Source organism: Rhincodon typus, chromosome 4 (genome assembly GCF_021869965.1).
Source record: "Rhincodon typus isolate 14 chromosome 4, sRhiTyp1.1, whole genome shotgun sequence".
NCBI classification, from domain to species: Eukaryota; Metazoa; Chordata; class Chondrichthyes; order Orectolobiformes; family Rhincodontidae; genus Rhincodon; species Rhincodon typus.
Window position 1 is genome coordinate 118,000,554 of NC_063335.1, and position 7,446 is coordinate 118,007,999.

Genomic DNA, 7,446 nt, shown 5'->3' on the forward strand with positions numbered 1-7,446 from the left:
AATCGATGTACAGAACATTACTCACATAGTAAGAGGTTGGAAGGTGTAGATGAAGACACCTAGGCGATCTGTGTAAGCTAGTGTACAGGTTCAGCAAGTTATCAGGAAGGCTAATGGAATGTTAGCCTCTATTGCAAGAGAATTTGAGTACAGGAGCAGTAAAGTCTTGCTTCAATTGTAAAGGAGCTTGGTTAGACCTACAGATAACAAGGCGTGGAGCTGGATGAACACAGCACGCCAGGCAGCATCAGAGCAGCAGGAAAGCTGACCCTTCTTCTGAAGAAGGATCCAGACCCAAAACGTCAGCCTTCCTGCTCCTATGATGCTGCCTGGCCTGCTGTGTTCATCCAGCTCTACATCTTGTTATCTCAGATTCTCCAGCATCGGCAGTTCCTGCTATCTCTCTTGGTTAGACCCACACCTGGAGCATGTGTGTCTCCTTACCTCAGGAAGGATATTACTGCCATCGAGAGAGTGCAGTGAAGGTTCACCAGATTTGTTCCCGGGATGGTGGGACTGACCCATGGAGAGAGATTGGGCAAATTGGAGCTGTATCCATCAGAGTTTCGAAGACTGAGAGGTGATCTCATTGAGACTGACAAACTACTTCAAAAGAGAGAGGGTAGCTGTGGGTCAGATATTTCCCCTGGGTGGGGAGCCTGGAACCAGGAGGCATAATTTAAAATAGAGGGGGAGGTCCTTTAGTTCCAAAATGAGGAGAAACTCGATGGAGTTATGACAAAACATTTAACTCTCCCGGTTTTCTCTGCACAGACACTGACAGGGCTACTTAGCTTTTCCATTAATTTAAACAAAGAATTGTGGATGCTGGAAATCTGAAACTAAAACAGAAAGTGCTGGAGTAACCCAGTAGGTCTGGCAGCATCTGCGCAGAGAGAAACGGAGTTAACCTTTCAGGTTTGAAAAAAAAAGGGTTACACTCTTTCTGCATAGATGCTGTCAGATCCGATGAGTTTCTCCAGCACTTTGTCAGATTTCCAGCACCCCTATTTATTCTAGAAGCTTCTCCGCATCCAAAATCTATTGTCAAATGTGGAAGTGAATCTTATTTCCACGTTAGATACCTTGTTGAGGAAGTGTGATGTGGCAAGAGAGATAGGGAGAAACATTATAGACTCAATGACAGTTATAATCTGAACGCAGGGATCCAGGCTGGTTTGGGAGGCAGTGGGAATGCAGGGGTTGGGGGGGGTGGTGGAGAACGGAGGGGGAAAGTACAGATGGACGTTGGTGGGAGGGGGGGGGGGGGGCGCGGGGAGATGCAGAGGAACTGAAAAGAGACTGGGTCAATTGGGATACGTTCACTAGAGTTGAGGAGAATGAAGGGGGACATATAGAAACCTATAAAGCTAGACCATGAGAAATAAGAGCAGGAGTACGCCATTCAGCCCCTCGCACCTCCTCACCATTCAACAGGATCATGGCTGATCCAACATTCCTCACGTCCACTTTCCTACCCTTTCCCGTTTCCCCGACTGATCAAGAATCTATTGATCTCAGCCTTAAACATACACAAGGACTCTGTCCCCAAAGCTCTCTGTGGCAAGGAGCTCCAAAGACTCAGAACCCTGTGAGAGAAGAAATTCCTCCTCATCTCAGTCTTAAATTGGTGCCCCTTTATTCTGAGACTGTGCCCTCTGGTCCTAGACTCTCCCATGAGGGGAAGACACCCTCTCAGCACTTACCCTGTCAATCCTCTTAAGAATCCTATATGTTTCAATGAGATCACCTCGTTTTTTTCCTAAATTCCAGTGAGTTGAGTCCCAACCAGATTAGCCTTGGTTCAGAAGACAATCCCTCCATCCCAGGGATCATCCGATGACCAGGGAGTCCAGAACCAGGGCTCACAGTCTAAGGATATGGGATGGGCTATTTAGGATGGAGATGAGGAGAAATATCTTCACCTGGAGATTGGGGAGCTTGTGGAATTCTGTGTCACAGAAAGTAACCCCATTTCATAGACTTCATAGAATCCCCACAGTGTGGAAACAGGCCCTTCGGCCCAACAAGTCCACACCGACACTCGGAGCATCCCACCCAGGCCCATCCCTGAACGCTACGGGCAATTTAGCATGGCCAATCCACCCTAACCTGCACATCTTTGGACGGTGGGAGGAAGCCGGAGCACCCGGAGGAAACTCACACAGACACGGCGGCGGGGGGGGAAGCGTGCAAACTCCACACAGACAGTCGCCCGAGGGGGAATGGAACCCGGGTCCCTGGCGCTGGGAGCCACCATACCGCCCCTGAATGGCAGATCAAGGGCTGATGGCCTACTCCTGCTCCTAAAAGCAGGGTGTGGGGGTGGTGAGGGAAGAATGTGCGAGAGGAACACAACACGGCACAAGGTTACGGCAAACCACTTACAGTAGGAGCTTCACAATAAAAATGGCAATGGGACAAAGCAATTGGCATGAGGTGCCCTTTGACACTGAGGAATGCTGGTTCAGTAACTCCAGGAGCTTTACGCTGCCCAGCAAAGTACGGCACATTAACCCTGCATGAATCCATCACTACAAAGCATTCTTAAAATGTTCAGGTTGTAGATCAGAATTACCCTATGGCCATCATGAAATAGCACCAGCAACCTTATTTATAACTTGATGCGACAGTGGGAGATTGCAGACAATTTGTAGCCCAACGTCTGCAGCAGACGGATCTTAATAAAGAGATTTAACTTTGAAGTTACGCAGCGTATCATCAAGACGATTACACGTCTCCATCATCCTCATAATTCATCGGCGTACAGCGCAAGTCTAGCAGGCTATTAAATTCTGCTGGCCTGTGGATTCTACTGGTGCGTGGTTTAATTAAATTGTAATCAGCTCAGCTTTTGGTAATTAGACAAAAATTGGGAATCCACAAGCAGTCTCATTCTCTTTCGGCTCTTCGTCTTACCCTGTGTGCTGCAGCCCCCTCGGTGTGCGATTCTCAAAGCTTAAAAACAATAATTGGACTTTCAGAAGAATGAACAAGGCCACCCAGGGATAACATCCTGGTGACACAGCACAAATGAATGACAAACACGGACACAGGGCCAAGAAGCAGTAGGCAAAACAAAATGCGATTCCCACCTGCTTCATAATCATGCACATGCCCGCCTGTGTAGGGATATCGGGGGAGGGGGAGAAAGGGCAGGAGGATTAGCACTCTGTTACAGCCAGCACGATGGGCCAAATAACCTCCCTCTGCTCCATAATTATTCTGGGATCCCTGATATCCTTGGCCTACCTGCCCCGCAAAGCCACCATATACCCAGCGGCAGCTGTGGGGCAAATGTTTTGGGGCTTGTATTTAAACCTGTTGTGCGCGCGTGTGCGCACATGTGTGTGTATGTATGAATGGATGGATGGGGGCGCGGAGTGAAAGGCTGGATTAAAACACTGAAACAAGGCATGTTTCAGTCTTCTTGCTGATTGCGGTTCTCCCTCTCTGTTGCTGTGCGTAGGCACACAGCATCCATCAGTGCTGCTAACAGCCCCATCATGGGGATGGTTGGGAGAAGTGGTGAGTACTCACTAGAGCTTTCCTTCCACACTGACCAGGCACTGCATCACTAAACCTGACGTTATTGCAAGCACAACATCAAAACACAGGCGCTTTGAAACACACACACACACACACACACACCTTCCCCACTGTCATCAGTCTTAGAAACAGACCTCTCATATATTCGAGTTGATCTTTCTTTGCCCCATCTCTGTAGCTGTAACACTATATTCTGCATTCTGTTCTATTACCCTGACCTGCTTATGTAAGGTATGATTTATCTGGTTAGCACGCAAAACCATACTTTTCACTGTATCTCAGTACATGTGACAATAATAAATCAAATCAAATAGTCTGCAGCTTCCTTGAGAGGGGTGGAACACAAAGCAGCAGCTAGGGGAGCCATTCAGCCTGTTAAACTCATTCTATCCCTCACACGATTAGGTTGCAGCTCATGTACACCTCTAACCCGGTCACCCACTGTAAACAAAACAAAAGAACAGGAGTAGGCCATACAAGCCTGCTCTGCCATTCAACATGAAGGTGGCCAATTAGCCAACTTTCTCCCCAGACCCTTCGATCCCTTGAGCACCAAGGATGTCTCTCTATCACCTTCTTGCAAAAATTCAAATATTCTGGCTTCAACAGCTTTCTATGACAGAGAATCCAGAGTTCTGTAGGCCTTGCCCAACGAAGATCTATCAAACTCAGTTTTCAACCAATGCTGACACACGCATGCCCATGCACCCCTGAAGCTGTTTTTTTTTTTGAGGGCAGGAAAGAGTTCTTAATTTCTACTCCCCACTTTGTGTGAGGAAGACCATTAGATGTGAAGACGTCCAGAGGGTATAGGTTCAACGTGGGGAGAAAGTGCTTTCAAGCAGATCCAAGGAGAAAACCCATACCCCAAACCCCCAAGACAGTGGTAGGAATATGTAGTGTCCCAGAGGGCTGTGGAGACCAAGCCATTGAGTGTATTTAAGACAGAGATAGATAGGTTCTTGATTAGTAAAGGGATCAAGGGTTACAGGGAGAAGGCAGGAGAATGGGGTTGAGAAACATATCAGCCATTATCGAAAAGCTGAGAAGACCTGATGGGCTGAATGACCTAATTCTGCTCCTGTTTCCAACGGTTGTCAAGTCTGCTCCACCATTCAGTGAGATCATGGCTGATCTGATAATTCCCAACACCACATTCCTACCTTTTCCCCCTATTACCCTCAATTCCCCTTCCTGATTAAAAACCTGTCCCTCTCAGCCTGGAATATACTTAATGACCCAGCCTCGACAGCCCCTCTGCAGCAAAGAATTCCACAGATTCACTCCCCTTGGTTTCCTCTGGGTGCTCCAGTTTCCTCCCACAGTCCAAAGATGGGTGGATTTAGCCATGGGAAATTGCCCAGTGTCTAGGGGTGTGCAGGCTAGGTGGATTAGCCACGCAGGGTTACAGGGATAGGGTAGGGGAGTGGGTCTTGGTGGGATGTTCTTTGAAGGGTTGGTGTGGACCTGATGGGCCGAATGGCCTGCATCTGCAGTGTAGGGATTCTGTGATAAGAAATTCTTCCTCATCTCTGTCTTAAAAGGGTGACCCTTTATTCGGAGATGATTCCCTCTGGTCCTAGATTCTCCCACAAGGGGAAACAACCTTTCTGCAACTACCCTGTCAAGTCCCTTAAGAATCTTGTATGTGTCAGTAAGCTTGCCTCTCATTCTTTTAAACTCCAATGAGTACAGGCCCAACCTACTCAACCTCTCCTCATAAGACAGACCCTCTGGACCGTCTCCAATGTCAACGAGAGTGAAGAGCATCAAGTTCCTCGGAGTGATGATAACCAACAACCTGTCCTGGACTTCCCACATAGATACGACAGTCAAGAAGGCACAACAACGCCTCTTCTTCCGCAGGCAGCTCAGGAAACGTGGCATGTCCATAAGGTCCCTCACCAACTTCTACAGATGCATCATCGAAAGCATTTTGTCCAGGCGCATAACAGCCTGGTATGGCAACTGCTCTGTCCAGGACTGTAAGAACCTACAGAAGGGGGTGTGCACAGCCCAGACCATCACGGAAGCCAACCTTCCATCCATGGACTCTATTTACACGGCTTGCTGCTGCAGAAAGGCGGCCAACATCATCAAAGACCCATCGCACCCTGGTAATGATCTCCTACGGCCTCTTCCATCAAGCAGAAGATACAGAATCCTGAACACACGCACCAGCAGGTTCAGGAACAGCTTCTTCACGGCCGTTATCAGACTAATGAATGGACTCTCCAGCCTTGTTAATGTTGATCTCACCTAACGCACGCCCTGTGCAATGTAACCTGTATGCCTCCTAGTCTTTTTGATCTGTACATCCTTTGCTTGCTGTGATCTAGCTGTACCGTTCGTAAACAAAGCTTTTCACTGTACTTCGGTACACGTGACAATAAATCAATGAGGAGCCTGACACTGTTTGGAGTATTCCATCTTGGCCTTGTGTAGTTTTAACAGAACTTCCCTAACTTTTATATTCCATTCTCTTTATTTCAAAGTCCAACGTTCCATTTATTTTCTCCATTACTTGCTGAACTTGGATACTAGCTTGTGGTTCATGGACAAGAACTTCCAAATCCCTCTGTTCCGTAGCTTTCTGCAGTCTTTCTTCGTTTAAATAATATTGACCTCGTCCATTCTTCCAGCCAAAGCATATAGCTTTGTTACTAATTTCTATCGCCCAACCTATCAAAGCCCTTCTGATTTACCCCCATGGTCCTGGATCCCTTTCTCTCAGGCTTGCAACATACTTGTGACCAGTAAGTTATTTCTACTCATTCAGATTATGTGGGAGTCACAGTCTCGGGCAGCATTTATTGCCCATCCCTAATTGCCCAGAGGGCAGTTCCAAGTCAACCACATTGTTGTGGGTCTGGAGTCACATGTAGGCCAGACCAGGTAAGGATGGCAGACTTCCTTCCCCTAAAAGGAGGTTAGTGATCCACATGGGCTTTTCCCCAACATTCCACAATGGATTCATGGTCATCATTAGACTCCGAATTCCAAATTCCAGATTCCACCATCCGCTATGGTGGGATTTGAACCGGGATCCCCAGAACGTTAGCTGGGTCACTGGATTAACAGTCTTGTAATAATACCACTAGGCCATCACCTCCCTTTGAAATCCTGAACTTCTCAATGATCATTGAAGGATTGATGATTGTCCCAAGTGATTGGTCCTTTCATAATCCCAAAGAAATGACACCTATAAAGGGCCATTTGGCCCACTGTGCATCTGCTATTTCTTTTTAAGAAGCTACTCAATTAGTCCCAATCCTTTGCTCTTTCCCCATTTCCCTACAACTTTTTAAACTGCAAATGCAACTTGGATTTGGAAAGGGGAGTCTAATTCTGCTTCAACTGTACCTTCAGGCTGTGTAAAGTAGAAACAATCTGCAGTTTCCCGGAACTCTCAATTCCTCTCCACCTTTTTCCAATCACTTCCAACCCATGTCCTCTAGTTACCAAGCCTCCCTATCCAAACACTTCAACGCTGAACACTCTCCTTAAACGTCACCTTAAAAAGAAACTTTCTTGTCCCAAATTAAAACAAAGCAGGTAGAAAACTTATTAAAGTCAAAGCAAAACACTACAGGGGCTGGAAATCCGAAACAGGCCTCTATTGGTCAGTGTGGAGCTGGAGGAACACAGCAGGTCAGATCAGTCCTGAGCAAGGGTCCAGGCCCGAAACATCAACGTTCCTGCTCCTCTGATGCTGCCTGGCCTGCTGTGTTGCTCCAGCTCCACACTGTGTTATCTCTGACTCTGACTCTAGCATCTGCAGTTCTTGCTATCTCTTTATTGGTCAACGCATTGGGTATAGGATAGACAAACAGGAGGCTGGAAGAACACAGCAGGCCAGGCAGCATCTGGAGGAAAGGAGCAGTCAGCGTTTTGGGT